This window comes from Dasypus novemcinctus, chromosome 6, assembly GCF_030445035.2.
Source record: "Dasypus novemcinctus isolate mDasNov1 chromosome 6, mDasNov1.1.hap2, whole genome shotgun sequence".
NCBI classification, from domain to species: Eukaryota; Metazoa; Chordata; class Mammalia; order Cingulata; family Dasypodidae; genus Dasypus; species Dasypus novemcinctus.
The window spans coordinates 52,346,964-52,363,968 of NC_080678.1; the positions used below are offsets into that span (position 1 = coordinate 52,346,964).

Here is a 17,005-nt window from a genome sequence, read left to right on the forward strand (position 1 = left end):
CACAAATAACTTTTTTTAAAAAGATCTATTTATTTATTTATTTCTCTCCCTTCCTCCCCCCACCCCAGTTGTCTGTTCTCTGTGTCTATTTGAGGCATCTTCTTCTTTGTCCGCTTCTGTTGTTGTCAGTGGCACCGGGAATCTGTGTTTCTTTTTGTTGAGTCATCTTGTTGTTTCAGCTCTCTGTGTGTGCAGCACCATTCCTGGGCAGGCTGCACTTTCTTTTGCACTGAGCAGGTCTCCTTACGGGGTGTACTCCTTGTGTGTGGGGCTCCCCTACATGGGGGACACCCCTGCCTGGCACAGCACTCCCTGCGCGCATTAGCACTGCATGTGGGCCAGGTCCACACGGGTCAAGGAAGCCTGGGGTTTGAACTGTGGACCTCCCATGTGGTAGACAGATGCCCTAACCACTGGGCCAAGTCTTCTTACCCACAGATATCTTTTGAAGACTCATGGGCAGAGCATAATGCTTGGTGCAGTATGAGAAAGGCATAGAACATATACATCCAATGACCTAAACATCTAGTAAGCTATCAAATATATTTTGTGGAAATAAAAACTGTTTAAAGAAGCACATCAATTGAGTCAATACTAGATAGAAATTGATTTTATTTTATCGCCCTACATTTTTTACCTACTTTTTCAACAACCTCCATGATGTGGAGAGGATGACTCACAGATTTTAATGGATCCATTTCCCTGCAATGATAGCATTTGTATATGGGACACAAACTTCTCTTCTCGTGGTCTGCCTGTGCAGGGAAGACTGAGAAGCTGGTTCAGTTCTTCAGCACCCTGCAAGGTAGGAGGTGAGAACCTGGAAAAAGGTTGAAGCCATGCCTTCTAGGTCTTGCTGCACAGAGGGCTTTATGTAATTAGCTCCTGGAGATTATCCTAACAGGCTTAGGGATAGAGGATGGAAGCCCAAAGAATGTAAAGAATGGTTTGGTTAGTGGTGGGGCTCATGGAGACAGTCCTGTCAGCAAACCTAAGATCTAAGCCCAAGTTATGCCTCTATCCACCCATGTAAAAAATCTGTAAGACATCAAAAGCATCCAAGCATGGAAACTGCAACCATAAGAAAAGGTGGCCTGTGCTGAAAAAGGCAATTTGTGGCTTGACCTAATTTCCTTCGAGGACAAATTAGAATAACTTAAAAGCAGAATTCCTTTGTAATCCTGAAAAATGAGTTCCCTAGTTCCTCTTCGCTACAAGACTGAGCCCCACACAGCTCAAAGGCAGGTCCATTTTTAAAAGAAAAAGAAGAAATTCCTGGGTTACCATTTTTAGAAGTGAAGTAGAAACAGTATATAGAGGATGTATCCTACAAAGGGCAGGTTCTCTAACTGGAAGAAAAGAAAGAGTAGGGAGGCCAGAAGTCTGAATTGCACCTGTGGTTTTTACTACGATCTAGATATCAGCATTAGAAAAATCCTTCCTCTTTCCTTTCTTGAATTGACTGTCAAGAAGCTCACAATTACTTCTGAACCATTTTCTCATCAGGCAAAGCAGAATATGATAATATTCCTCGTTCCTGGGGTTTAAGAAAAAAAAAAATAATAATGGGGCTACTGTAGGTCCAGAGACTACTGTTTCAGGATTGTGGGGAATTGGCATCTGAGGAATATCTATGTATTCTACCAGTGGTGCCCACATACCAACTGGTAAGTTCTGATTCATGACTTGGCCTATGTGTGTGTGAATATGTATATATTTATGTATTCTATATATTATAAATTATTATGTTATAAACCCTATGATATGTTTCTGGGCCTATTGTATTTTTGTTGTAATTATTATTTCCTCATAATGTATGACTCCGTATTTTTTTTTACATAATATTCATTTTAATTACAAACTTCCTCAGTTATTTTTATGTAAAGTGTGAAGTAAAAATTTAAAATATGTATCGTATTTTGTGTATTTACCAAGTGCCAGGCACAATGACTTCACTTTTGTAAACACAGTGATAAGAATAATACCTACTTCTTGGCAGGGTGGGGAACCCAGCTCTCCTGAGGAGTAAATAAAATCGCTTCAGGTAAAGCTCTTAGCTAGCGCCTGGCACCTAATAGGCAGACATTACCTGCTGGCTTTGCTATATTATTTTTTTCCATTTAATACTCACGACAGTCTCATGAAATGGATTCTACTACTCCTCCCATTTGGAGGGACAAGAAAACCAGAGCTTGGAAGGAGTGAAGAGCTGGCCACAACCACAAGATAGAAGAGGCAAAGCTGAGACTGGGAGTGGTCGCTGGCTCCAAAGTTTTTGTCGCAAGCCTCTAATCCCTAAGCATCGCGTGCATCTCATATCAGCCACGCAGTCAAAAGCGGGGCTCGTTTATGCTGATCCGGGGGTCTCCAGTACCGACCTCCATGTGCTCAGCGTCAGTTCAGATGACCCCAGTTCGGGGGTGTAAAAGAGAGGGGATGAGGGCGGCCCCGCAGCCGGTTCTCTGGGTCGAGGTTTTGGGGAAGGGGCTGGAGGGCACGGGGCAGGGTGGCGCCGCGAAGCCTGCCACGGGAAGGTCAGGGTAGCGCGACATCATCTGCTCCTTCACCAGCCTCCTGGGAAGCATCAGGACCGCTCGCATCATTCTCTGGAGGAACAAAGTGGGCGGTTTGCTGATTTCACTGCTTACACGCCAGCCTGAAATGCAATGGCTTTTTACCCAGACCAGCACAGGCTCTGTGTGTTAAATCTAATTAAAAATTTTATTTTATTTATTATTATTTTTTAACTTTAAAAGGAAGCTCTGCAGCCGGGGCCCCTATTCCAGGGCCGCTGTGCCCCGGGATTCCAGCAGCTGCTCGTGTGCGCCCCGGGGGCGCCGCGGAGCGTCGACTCTCAGGCTCGGGACCCACCTGGTGAGTCTGAGCGCCGCGGGTTCTCGAGTTTGCGGCGACCAGGGCGGGAAAGGCCGTCTCGGAGACACTGAGACGACCGGCCGCTGGTCCTGTCCCATTTCCTGCGCTGATTGCCCCACGGGCGCCCGGGGGACCCGGATCCTTCTGCGGAAGGCGAGTTTCGCCGCTGGTCTTCGCTTGGAGCTACAATTAAGGCTGCGTGGAGCAGAAAAATTCCTGAATACAGAGGGTACGTCACTTTTAAAAGTTTTATCTTTTCTCAAAACGCAATCATGTTTGCGTCTTTATGAAAACACACATGCAGTTACACACACGCGTTTAAAGTACAAGTAATTCTTTATTGGTTACCAAAGGGGCACTTTCTGATGGTGTTGGAAATAGTCTCTCTTGCTTGCGTTGGTGATGACATGGGTGAATTGAGTTGTCAAAACTGAGGGCAACTCTACACTGAATATCTCTGCATTGCGTGCAAATTGTACGTCAGTTAAAAAGGACAGAAAATGTCAACTGCACGGACATGAAAAGTTAGCTTGCATATGTAAAAGCCCATTCAGGCAGCTTTAGGGGTGTGTGTTTATAGCCCTGTTCATTTGCAGGGTTATCTCCTCATCCAGCTCTGCGCAGCCAGGAAAGGGGGAGAAAACGCGGCTGACATCACTCGGGGCGGGGCCGCATGTCCCCAAAAAAGCCGGCAGGACACGCGGGCAGCAGCAGCCTGGCCCGGCCCCACCATGAGCCGCTGGAACAGCTCCGACGCCCAGGTCCTCTGCGGCTCGGGCCAGCTGTTCCTGCAGCCCCTCTGGGACCGCTTGAGAAGCCGCGAGGCCTTCCCGCAGTCGCCCTTCTTCCCCGTCATCTTTTCCATCATCACCTACGTGGGCTTCTGCCTGCCGTTCGTGCTGCTGGACGCCGTGTGCCCCTGGGGGCCCGCGCTGCGGCGCTACAAGGTCCACCCCGACCTCTCGCTGTCGGCGCGGCAGCTGCTGCCTTGGCTGGGGCAGACGCTCTACCAGCACGTGGTGTTCGTGCTGCCCGCGACGCTGCTGCACTGGGCCCGCAGCCCCCCAGCCTGCCCGCCGACGCCCCCGCGGTGCTGGAGCTGACGCGCCACGTCGTGGTCTGCCTGCTGCTCTTCGACGCCAAGTTCTTCGTGTGGCACCTGCTGCGCCACTAGGTGCCCTGGCTGCACCGCACCTTCCACAAGGTGCACCACCAGAACGTGTCCTCTTTCGCGCTGGCCACGCAGTACATGGGCGTGGGGGAGCTGTTTTCCCTGGGCTTGTTCGACATGGTGAACGTGGTGCTGCTCGGGTGCCACCCGCTCACCGTCCTGGTGTTCCACGTGCTCAACATCTGGCTGTCCGTGGAGGACCACTCGGGCTACGACTTCCCCTGGTCCACGCACGGACTGGTGCCTGTCGGGTGGTACCGGGGCGTAGTGCACCACAACCCGCATCACTCCTGCTTTAACTGCAACTTCGCACCTTCCTTCACACACTGGGACAAAATGCTGGGGACGCTGCAGTCTGCTTACGCCAAGTAGCTGCGTGCCTGGCAGGGGTGGTGCCCTCTCAGACCCGGGATGCTGTGCATTTCACTCTTGCATCAGGAGAAGAACACTAAGCTGTTTCTCTTTTTATGCGTCAAAAAAGAACATGAATTTCTTAACTGATGGAAACTGTTGTAGATAAAATCTATTTTTGCTACCTGGCAAGTAATTTATATCATGTTTGTATATTAATGCAGTTGTAGTCTACTGTGTGGAATTCTTAACTCATTTCAATAGCTTTTATTCTAGAAAGAGTTAGATAATCATCACTGGCATATTTAAATCATCTGTAAAATGATTTGTTTGTAGAACAAGGAATGTCCTAGGTTTGAAAGTGTCCTAGAATCAGACTGAGAGAACAGATTTTAACAGAGGATCTGACCTCTGACTTTATAAACTGTGAAATATGTTCCTGCTGGACAGTGACCAAGATTATAGTCATTTTTTCTCTTTTTTCATAGAGACATATATTTATATGAAAGTAATGATATTTGTGCTTTAGCAAAACATAACGAAAACAAGCACTGGCTCCTGTTTTACCAACATTTGACTGATAAAAAGTACAGAAGGAAGAGGGAGATGGAGTGGGGTGTCCTTCAGAGCCTAGAGCAGCTGTCTATGGGGGTTGGGCGTCGTATGGGTGGTTGTAGGCCTGGGTTGTCTGTTTTGGTCTAAAGATTGCACAGAGGGAGAAACAGCAAGTATTTGTATTTCCTATTGTTGTGAATACTTTTCAGCTGCTTCTGCCTAAGAGGCAAGTTGATCTGGGAAGTTTTACAAAGAGACTAACACTGGGCAGCCATCTGATTGTTTTGTCCAGGTGGAGGAAGCATGTTGGGGGGAGGGGAGGTGAAGAGAATTAGAAAAGCACCTTGCTTTGCAAAACAGATAAGTCAAATGTGTGCATTAGAGTGGTAAGCCTCTTTTCATGAAGTCAGCATCCTTGGGTAATGCAAATGATCACTGAATTCAGTGGGTCTGCAATCCAGGATTTTTGTATTTTCAACTTTCATAATTAAGACATCATTCAAAATGCATATCTCTCTTTTAAAGAAAGGAGAAGTAATGATGTAGTGAAATTTGGCCCCAGATCCCTGATTCCTCATCTGTTAAAGATGGTTAAAGATGTTTTCATGGATTACTCTTGACTGTAAATATCTCTTTTACAAAGCACACATGTGTCACACAGCACACAGTACATCTGGCTGGTGCCTAATTGCTTTCACTTCAGCATTTGAATGTAGCTTATTTTGTGAAAAGTTGGAAGTTACGATAGAAAAGTGGAAATAAGGCCGGTTTGTAGCTCAGCTTATTCCTTATCTTCCAAACGATCTTGTTTCAAGGTGAAGAAGTCCATGTAAAATCCTGGTCTCCACAGTCTGCCATTGAGTCTCCTTAGAAATGTGTTTAGGCCCTACAGGTGGTTGTTGGAAGCCAGCCAGGCTGCCCAGCTGCTCCCCTGATTCCTCACACCCCCCTGGATGTGCTCCCCTGGCTTCTGTGCTTGAGGTCACCTCCTCATCTGTTAGCACAGGACCATGCTGGTACCTAAAGATTTCATGCACTGATGGTGTGAGAGTGAAATCCACAGACACAGGAAGTGAGCTCTGAGGGGTCGGTGCTATATTGGGGGCAGTATGTCAATATGAGCAGCCTGCCCCCTGCAGGACCAAGAGGTGCGGAATATACAGAAAGTGCAGCTATTAGTCATTTTGAGCAGCTCCAGGAACCTTGGAACTGCCCTTTTAAACTTGGATAATGAGGGTTTTTCACAGCTTACCTTCAGAGACTTTTTCAAAAATGTGTCATGCTGCCTCACTGTAAAAGGGAGATTGGGATTTGGGGCAGATTGTCCACATGGACAGTATTTGTTTCTCAAAATCACTTCTTACTGGTCTGTAATGCTTTGGGAGGGTGGGAGTGAGAGAGAGAAGAGGATGAACAGTTCTTCACATATTTGAAACCTAACAATAACAATCAGAACAACAAAATAATAATAATGAGTTTAGTGAGTTGTTCCATATTATAAAATACTGGGTGTTGGAGCCAGTTCCTGAATTTAGTTCTTGTGGGGTCCTTTACACCCCTCTTATGATCGTCACAGCTGTGAGAAAGATGCACACCCTGCAACACTTGTTCCCTCCTAAGCCAAGGTCCCTCAAGCACAGCAAACCCATCGCCCAACTGCTCTGATGTGGCTGTCCCTGCATTCACAGCCTCTGCATTTGCAGTGGAGAAAGCCAGAGAAGCAAGACCTCAGCTAGTCTAGGCAGGAGTTGGCCAAGCAGGGAGGCAGGTCTAGGACTCTTTTATTCAGCATCCCTCACTCCAGGTTGATGAAGAGATGAGGTGTTCACAAGTTAGATCACCTAGGTGGGAATCTTAACTCTAGTAATTTAGTAGCTGTGTGACTTTGGGCAAGTTACTTAACCTTTGTGCCCCAGGTCCCTCGTGTATAGAATGTGGATAATCAAAGAACCTATCTGACAGGGTTGTTGTGCAGGTTTTTGAGTTACTTTAAATAAAATGCTAGGTTGGTTGAAAATGTGGCTGTATTTGTCTTTGCTTGATTGTTGCTTCATGATGTGAGCACCAGCCTGCAGTTCAGAACTCTGACCTCCTGCCCTCAATTTTGAGTGCTCCCATATTGATGTGGGCTATGGGTGGGAGGCTCTTTGTCTCTTAAGAGATAACATAAGCTGCCTTTGACTTGTGAGTATGGGACGGTAAGAGGCTGCAGTCCTGCCCTTGGTGACCATGGCAACGACACCAGTTCAGGAGAAACAGTTTAGCAATGCAAAGTCTATAAACCTTTAATATTCTGGTAAAATGCATAGCAAATATGCTAAAAGCTTATCTCAAATGTATGAAGTCCATGCTAAAAACTTACCTAGAATGTGGAAGATATATGCTAATTCAAACCTATTGAGCACTAAAACAAAGAACGATTTAGCCCTTTCCCTGTATAATAGGAACTTGAAAATCTTGTTCAGGGCTCAGGTTTGAAAGAGAACGTTCCTAAATTCAGCCAGCCATCAATAAACCATTTTTTCTTCTCAAAATCATTCCTGAGTCCTGGCCTTTCTATATGCTAATAATTGATCCTCTCTCAAAGTCTACAGTGTTTTTGGGGGCTCATCTGGGGTTGCAAATGAAGGCCAGAGGCGGTAGCATTTTGCTGCCCCTTCCAAGTCCCTAAGGAAGCCAGGAGGATTCAGATGAACCCCAAATCTGAGCACCCCTGGATTAAGTTTAATCCAGAAAAGATGTGGGCTCTACCAAAATCTTCCCGACAAAAATCGAGGGCAATGGAAGTTCTGAAGAGAAAGATTCTGGGAATGAAAATAACTCCAAACATGGAAGAAGGTAAGGCTCTCTGTGTGAGCACAGTCTGGAGAACTCTAGCTTTACTTGCTAGGGAGGGAGGTTGATCACCTCCCGAGAGAACCCTAGTAGCCCCAGAAAATTGGGGGGAAGACATTCTCTGTAGGTCTGGAAAAAGGAGGAAAACCAGAAAAAGCCTGGTGTTTTGGATTTGTCTAACTGCATGTTAAAATCTGGTACTGTTGGTCTTATATCCACTGAAGGAGTGGAGGCTTGATTATAATAGGAAGGGCGGTTTATAGGTTCAAGTCCTAACATCCTAGAAATTGGTCTGGATTTTAAAAAACTTGGTTACAGGAAAATGGATTGGATTTCCTAGTGAAGCTTGGCCTGGGCATAAATTTAAACAAAGAAAAAGGTCTAACTGGAATCTTTTGTTATGGTGCTGAATTGCAAATGAATTGTCTTTATAGCAGATGTTAATGTTAAGTGTTCTGTCTAAGGTTTGTGATGGCTGCAGGGGCTAAAAAACATATATATAGAACTTGTGGGTCAGATTAGTGACCTTTGTGCTTCTGTCTTTGTCAGCTCAATGCTGGTGTTGGAGTTGTGTCATTATGTAAAGTGGTGGAATTTAGTTGAGCTGGAACCCTCCCTTGCCATTGGCAAGGGGGTGAATTTATGGGGCAAAACTGCAGAGTCTATATGTCTGCGCATGCTCTGCTGCCTCATCTCTGGTCTGCCCCTTTGCCATGGCTTGGAAGCTGTCTGTGTCCATACCACGCACCAGGTTTTGTTGGGGATGCCCAAGTCAGGGTGGCTGGGTCCCTGGGAGGGGTGCCAAATTTGAGTAGGTTCTGTCTGCCCATTTTGGCAGAAAGCTGGAAAGGAAGGAGCAGCTTGCCCCTTTCCAGTAAGTCCACACCTTTTTTTCGTAAGCCGCATTCCTATTTGATCGCTGTGTACCCTACTGCCTAGAAGGGGGGAGGTGAAGGGGATGAAAAGCAGGATCAAAATAAATGAAGTTCCCTCCCTAGATTCTCAAGGCCCAAATATATTTGCATTCTGCCCAGGGTTTTCTACTTTTCCATATCTTTCTGTGAGATTGTAAAAATACTTTGAAATGTTTTAGAACTGTAAACTTGTCTGAAAAAAAGAGCCTAGGGCTTAAAACTATAGACCTCTGATCACTTGATAGCCTTTTAAATGGCCTGGCTGGCAACTTCAGGGTTGTGAAACTACAGAGGAAAAAAAGGAATGAAACACCACTTTAAAATCTATGTTTGGCTTTTGTCAGTTGCTGGCACCTAAGAATTCAGTGTAAAAAGGTAAAAAAAAGTAGTTCAAAATGAATCTTTAAATGCCAATACTCTCTTGCTGGTAAATTAAATGCATAACTTGCAGATGAGAATATGTTCCATTACTAGGAAAAGGCAGAACTTCACAGAATTGTTACTAATAAAATTCTTGTAGCTAAATTAATAAAAGTATCCAATTCACCTTAAGGTTAAAACTTAATGAAAATTGTAACTAAGAGATAAGATCATTTATAGATGCATTTGTATTATAAAACAGTGGAATAATAACTGAAATTATAACTGAATGAATTTAGCCTGAAACTATTATTGTAAGTGTAAATTCTAAACTAACCTTTCCTTCATTTATGGTTACTTCAAGCCTAACCTCACCCCTTGTCTTTGCCTATGGTTATTTCATAATAGCTTCTGCCCCTATGGTCCAGAGAAGAACTGGGACATCCCTGTCTCCTACCCTGGTATTGGAAACCGTGCTTTCTCTCTTGAATCCAAGTATAAACTAAATTGCTGCCTAGTGGAATTCTTAGCTCTTAGGGTTAAATTACCACTGGAGTTTTATTATCTCCAAGGATTGCGAGGAATAAAGGAAGCCTCCTGCTTTAACTGTCAGTGTTCCTAACAGTGACAATTCATGAGAGAAACCAGTCTGTCTCCCTGAGGCTTCAAATAGCCTCAGTAAATATACATAAAATTAATCTTGTTGCTTACCCAAAATTCTGCTAAATTCAAGGTAAAATATAAAGTTCTGAAACAAAAGAGGATTGTGTTAAAACTTTGGGAACATTTTGGTTACAATCCATTAGTTAAGAAACAAAATTCTTTTGTACAACTGCATGGTCACAGTGTAAAACTGCACAGTCATAGGGCAAATTAAGAAAAATTTCAGGAGTCTTTGAAATGATTTGCAGTCACACTTATTTTTTTTTAAAAAATGGAAGTTTTAAGTAACTAAATTTACGTTTTTGTGCCAAACAATTCATGTCTGCCTCTTTGCTGAAATTGTTGTGGTTAAATATGCAGTTATATAAATTATATTTCTGGACCCCAAATTAAGCTAAACAGCATATAAAGTAATGCAAATTACAAGTGACATCAAAGAGTTGTGTTTCTGTGTCTAACTCTATTTGTGTCTGCCCATTTGCTCAGTGTACGTCTTCATACATCAGGATGATAATATCAAATTAACAAGTGAAAATTCCTAAAAGATCTCTATTCAAATTTTTAAAAATTAAATATGCAGTTATATGTGAATAAATATTCCTGGAGCCCAAATTAGACTAAGCAGGATGGAAAGGTCATATAGAAATCTAATTATAGGAACTACTGGGAAAGGACCTCCTCTTTGTAAGAGGTTTCAGGGCAGGACTAGGTGTAGCGTATTAAACATATCTGCGAGGCTGCGGAATTAAGAATTGGTTTGCCCTGTAATTTCCCAGTTTAAACCTTTTGTCAGCCATAAAATAAAGGTAATTAGTGGCTCTCTTGACAAATTTCAGTATGTAAAGAAAAGTCCATAAAAACTCCAGAGAGATATTTCCTGGATTATGATTAAACAAATTAGGTAATTGTGTAATGTGTTTTGAAAGGTGGTAATCAGTATGCTTTTAAAAATTGTTCTTTTTCATAACTTAAAGAAATTTTTAGCTTTCTGTATAGAAAAAAAGAGAACATTCTTGTATAAACTATAATGGTTTCAATTTTATTCAGCTTGAGTGTAATCTCCCTTATTTTATAAAATGTCCATTAAATAAATTAACATTATAAATACAAAATCTTTAGAGTAAAAAAATTGCAAGCTCACATTAATGAAATTAAGCTAAAGAAAAAAATTGTAGATATGCTCTCTTTAATAAATTTCTTTGGTTAGTAAGTGTAATTTAATAAGTTTATTTAAACATACTGTACCTAGTGAGTGCGGTTGTAGTCAATTATAAAGAGTTTGTAAAGCATCTTCCAAACTGAAAACATTTAAATAGTTCTAGTTCTAGAAGTCATTGTTAACTAAACTTGGCAAAGAATAACTTTGTGATAATAAAACCTGTCTGAAGTCCATCCACCACAAGGTGCATATTTAAATAATGGTAATAAAAATTATCTTGATTCTATTGTGAATCTTCTGTTTTAATTTTAACAATGAAAAATTGTTTTTTTCCTCTATTACTAAAGTAAAATACCTACTATTATCTTCATGGTAAAATTGTATAAGTAAACAGTCATTTGATATATGATGTATTGCATTAAATTGTTTAAAATATATATAAAAACAAGAAATAAACTTTAACATTGTCAAACTCTCTTGTGCATTCAAACCAGGCCTTAAATACATTACAGGTTGCCTCTCCATGTGAGTTATTGGCTGGGCTGGTCATTGATCCCTCAATTAGAAATATTTCCTATATCAGCCTCTGGTTCTGCTCCTGAAGTCGGTGGAAACTACATTGCAGTTTCAAACTCCTACAGCAGCCAATGATAACTCGGTCTAGCCAAGTGTACAATGGATATCGCCTCTAGACTGGCACTGTTCCATAGTGCCAGAGAACACTATGCTCCAAGCCAGTAGAATACTAGAAACTCTCTCTAGGATCAACGATGCTGCGACTTGCTCACTGTGTGAAGAACATGCTGAGTGGAGCCATGATACCAGGATACTGTAAGTAAAACTTAAACACAATTGGCATTATGGCCTGCTCAAATGGAGAGATAACATGTAAAGTATTATAAACCTGAAACTTAAAACTATTAATTGCAACACAGAATTCTTATGCATTAAATAATACATTAATTAATATTGAACTGCTGTACTTTTATCCTGTACTAAACATATGCCTAATAATTACAACGTTATCTTTTCAATTCTGAATAAGGTACAAAAGTATATTAGACACATTAAATTCCTGGTAACTTTATTTTCTATATAGTTAATGAACATGTCTATAAAATAAGGCAACGGTCTTAGCCAGGCTCAGCCAACTCACTATTCTAGTGTACTCTACTATGTAGCAAAAATGAGGCTTGCTTGCTAATAATGGGTCACCTATTAAACATTCAATATTACCAGAAATTGTACAATTAAAGGCAAAATGTAAAAACATTCTGTATTTATTCTGTATTTATCCACTGAATGTGAGTATTCAGTTCAGTTAGTTGGAGTCTTGAAAGTCAGAATTGAGGTTTTAAGAGGTTAGAAGAAGAATTTCTGCCTCAACGTCAACACTAGCTCTTGCTGGAATTTCCAGCCAGCCAGTTCCCCTGGGGAATTCAAACTAAGGACTTCACTATCACCTGTATCAAAGTTTCCAGCCTGCAGCCTGTCTTACAGAGTTTAGACTTGCCAGCTTTCATGTTTGTGTGAAGCAAGTCCTTATAATAAATCTTTTAAATATATATGTACATGCATATATACATAGGAACACATGCATATATCCTGTTTGTTCTGTTTCTCTGGAGGACCCTAACTAATGAAGCACAGAACCAAATAAAGCAGAGTTTTTCATCCTGATTCTTTCATAAGCATCTCGTCTGCATTTCAAGACCAAAGTTTTGGAAAGAGACAGAATGCTGTGTTTGTCTGATTCTACTTCCTCAACTCTGAATCATCTGCTCCCACTTCTTCCTCAAACTTTTCTTTCTTGCTTTAATACTATATCCCTACTGATGACATCTAATGATTTCTTTTGTGGTTTTCCATTCCTTGGCTTTTCTTTCTTTCTCTTTTTTATTTCTTATATATATTTGTATTTTGCTGACTGTTCTTTTCTTGGAATATACTTCTTGCTTGGCTTTATTGAAGTTTTTCTAAACTGTTTTCCTTCCTAATTGTCCAGGTGTTTCTTTTCCCTTCAATGGGTCATCTGTCTCCATAGCATGGAAGCAAACCTAACGGTACTTCTCATTTTTCTTCAAAAATATCTATAACACTGATTACACTATGCAATATATGCAATGCATTTCCTTCTTACCATCTCCTAATGTACCCTGTAAATATCCTATTGCATTGCATTGTAGCTCACAGACACACAAACAACACAAATAACCATGTTTATGCACACACACCATATACATGAGCATCTGTATGCTATATATATTATATACACAAATGACATGTATGCATACTATTATATGATCACGTACACTTCTATGAACTATATGTATGTGTACATGTCATAAATATGAATAAATAGTATACATAAGTATATAATATACACATATATGTACAATTCTATTACATAGAATAAATATGTACACATGCTACATATGCACAACAGACAGTATTATTCATATGTCTATATATAGGTGCACACTCTTTATGTACACATATGCCATATAGACACCGTATATGTACACCCATAATAAATGTATTCACTCTTTCTATAAACCTCTCTTTCTCTCTTTATAAAAACATATAACATTGCCTTTTCAGTCCTGTTTACCATTTATCTCCACCGTGAGTAAAATGCCTAGTTCTTGATAAGTAATTGGTTTAGGGTTGCACGAATTTTGGAAGCACTAGAAACCCTCCTTTCCCCTTATTCACATCTTCCTCATCCTGACCTTTTTCTTCTTCAACCTCCATCACTAGTCCATCCCAGCTTTCCATCAATTCCATGCTCACATTCAATAATCTCCATTCTAGAGAAGGTCACAGTGTACTGGGGAAGATGGTCGGGCAGACACATACCTCTCATCTAATCTGATTGGTGCTATAAAGGGATATGCGAACAGGTTGTTAAGGTTCTACAAATTGCCACAAAAATTATGATTACCCATAAAAGATAATGAGGTTGTCCCCAAACAACTGTGGATGGGGTGATGGGGAGGAAATGATAATGTCTTTTATTATAAAAGTAGCATATGCTCATAGAAACATTTCAAATAGTATAAAACAATATAAAGGAAAAAGTTAACTCCCCTCCACATTCATTTATTCCCACTCTTTTTTGAGTACCCAATCAGAAGAATCTCTCTTTGTGTCTCTGTCTCAGTCTTCCTCTAAATCAGTCTCCACTTGCTATATCTCTCTAAACATCTATCTATCATCTATCAGATTTTTCTATATTTCTTTTCAGTGGTGATGCATGTAATGGTTTTTTTTTTTTTATGCTTAAGGAAATAAAGTTGTTGTGAGCAGAAATCCTTTAGACCTTTGCACACAAGGGCACAGGTATTTCCCCCTAGATATCTTTTGCTTATTTTCTTCGTTGTCTCTCCTGACATCACTCTCAGAACCAGAAGAAGAACCAGGTTCCCTGTTTCCCATGGCTTCCAGGGAAGGCTGGCTTGCTGGTGGAACTGCTCCACTTGATAGACTAGGTTTGCTTTCCACCCCCAGCTGGCAGTTCATTCCCTCCCTGAGGTCTCTCACAGCCTCCCCCCTCCCCCTGAATCAATTGTCTTCTCAACTGGAAGGAGTGTCTCTGAAGGAAGAGGCCTTTGATATCTTCAAGCTCTTGCACTTGAGGGTGCTAAAGTTCTTGTCTGGAATTTGTGGCTGGGTGTGAGTTGCCTGATGACCTGTTTTGGGGGGGGAATCACCGAATCCCCCTCTGATGTTCCACTGTGAAGTGGGTACAGGCTGGGGTAGTACCAAGGGACTTTTGGGCTCCTTAAGGCTTCTGTGAAGACCCAGGGATATGGATCAATAGGAAGCCAGTGGAGGAATGTGCAGAGGTGACCATGTGGACCTCAGGCCTGCATGAGGGGAAGATGGTGCTACAGTGCCTGATCCCCCTCCCACCCCCAACCATCCCTGCCAAGACTGTGCTCCCTCTCCAGCCTTGGGCTTCCTTCATACAGCCCCACTCTCTCCAGCTCCATCCTGGCCTTGATTCCCTGGGTTCTTCTCCTTTGCAAGCCCTGGCTCTTGCTTCACTGCCTAATCTTAGGAGCAGCAGTGAAGTGGAAGCAGGAGAGGGCTGGGGAGGGTCTGGGAGACCTAGTTAGAGGAGGCTGGCCAAGGGCAGCCCAGGTCCCAGAAGTAGCAGAGCAGTAGCCAGAGCCAGAGGCTGTGTCAGTCTGAGGCCCCCCAGGAGAGGGCTCTCTCCTCTGAGCTGAGAGACAGAGCCAAGCCAGGAGCTGCGATCTGGTAGCTAAGGGGAATTTGGTGGCAAAGGTAAAGGGCTTTTGAAAGGAGAAGCCTCTTGGAGTTAGGCACCTACCTCCCCTGATAGGTGGAGAAAAGGGAGTCCTTCTTCCTCCCCAGTGGCTTTGCTCAGCTTCCAATCCAGCACTGCTGAGGGAAAATGGTTCAAGGACAGGCCCTGCCACTTTCAAAGATTCCTGGAATGCTAAGGCAATGATCTGGTGGTAATTCCCTGTTTTACAAATGAGGAAATTGAGGCCCAGAGATGGGAAGTGACCTTTTCCCTGTCATGCTGCTCAGCTAGAACTCAAAGTCCCCTTCTCCTCCTGCTCAACCTTGTGGCTTCTCCCACCCAAGGTTCCTGCCCCCTCAGAGACCCTGGGGGCTGAATTTGCTGAAGATCAGAAATGTGGGGAATCAGACTTGGCCCAACTGATAGAGCATCAGCCTACCATTCAGGAGAGTCCAGGGTTCAATACCCAAGGCCTCCTGGCCCATGTGTTGAGCTGGTCCATGAGCAGAGCTTTACAAGGAGTGCTGTGACATGCAAGGGTACAACTATGTGGCATTGCACCATGAGCAAGGAGTGCCTCCTGCAAGGAGATCCACCACGTGATAAAAAGCGCAGTCCACCCAGGAGTGGTGCCCCACACACAGAGAGCTGATTCAGCAAGATGACCTTACCAAAAAAAAAATGCAGTACCAGAAAAATGACAATTTCATAAACCATAAATAAATAAATAAATATATCTTTTAGAAGAAAGAACTTGAGATATATAGAGTCACCAAAATATTAAATGTGGCTATAATTAGATTAATGGTTATGGGTGATTATTTTTCTATTCTGTGTCTTTGTAAATTTCTAAATCTTTTAGAATAAAGAAATAATACTTTTAGAATGAAAATCAAAGCTCATTAAAATATTTAGAAGGCTTGGAGTTTACAGGAAAGGCTCATGGGTAATTGGCTTTTTAAAAAACAATGTTACCTCCTTGTTATGCAAATATGGCCTCTCTCTGAGCCAAACTTGGGATATAAACTCACTGCCTCCTCCCCTAGGCAAGCCCCCTCCATGCAGGACATGACTGCTGTGCATGGGCCTCCCTGGCACCAAGGGATTATTACTGAGTGCCAAATAGTGATGTATTTGTAGAAGACATTGATCAAAAGGGGGAAATATTAAATAGAAATGTATTTTTTTAAGGATATTTATTTATTTCTCTCCCCTTCCTCCCCACCCCGGTTGTCTGTTCTCTGTGTTCATTGGCTGCGTGTTCTTCCTTGTTCGCTTCCGTTGTTGTCAGTGGCATGGGAATCTGTATTTCTTTCTTTTGTGTCATCTTGTGTCAGCTCTCCATGTGTTTGATACCATTCTTAGGCAGGCTGTACTTTCTTTCATGCTTTCCTTATGGTTAGTACTATACGCATTAAATATATGTCCCAGAGGCTTAAATCTTTGGTCTGTTCATATGCCAGTTGAGCCCTGAATCTCAGCAGAACTGCAACACTTAGTCTCCAGTTCATTGGACTCACCAGGACAACTGACAAAAGGATGATGATGGACAATGCCCATCCCCAAAAGCAGAGTGTTATCTACAACTGCAAGCAAGACACTTCCATCTCTCTGCCCTATGGGATCTAAGCTCCTTCTCCCATGGAAACAGAGTGGGCATCACCATTCCAAATCCTCAAGATTGAGGAATGAACAAATATACGGAGGGAATGCAAATAGGGACCAAAGTAGACATTATTATTTTGTAATGAAAGAATTTGTAACCTTGATGTAAAGGTAGAGGTCATCAAAATTTCTGAGGGGAAGGAGAGGGAAGAATAGGTGTAACATGGGGAATTTGTGGAATATTG

General features: G+C 42.3%; 1 pseudogene; it reads left to right on the plus strand.

Moving 5' to 3' along the window:
* The first annotated feature begins 3,605 nt into the window (after window positions 1-3,605).
* On the plus strand, window positions 3,606-4,547 carry LOC101429696 (cholesterol 25-hydroxylase-like; annotated as a pseudogene).
* The last annotated feature ends 12,458 nt before the right edge of the window (window positions 4,548-17,005 follow it).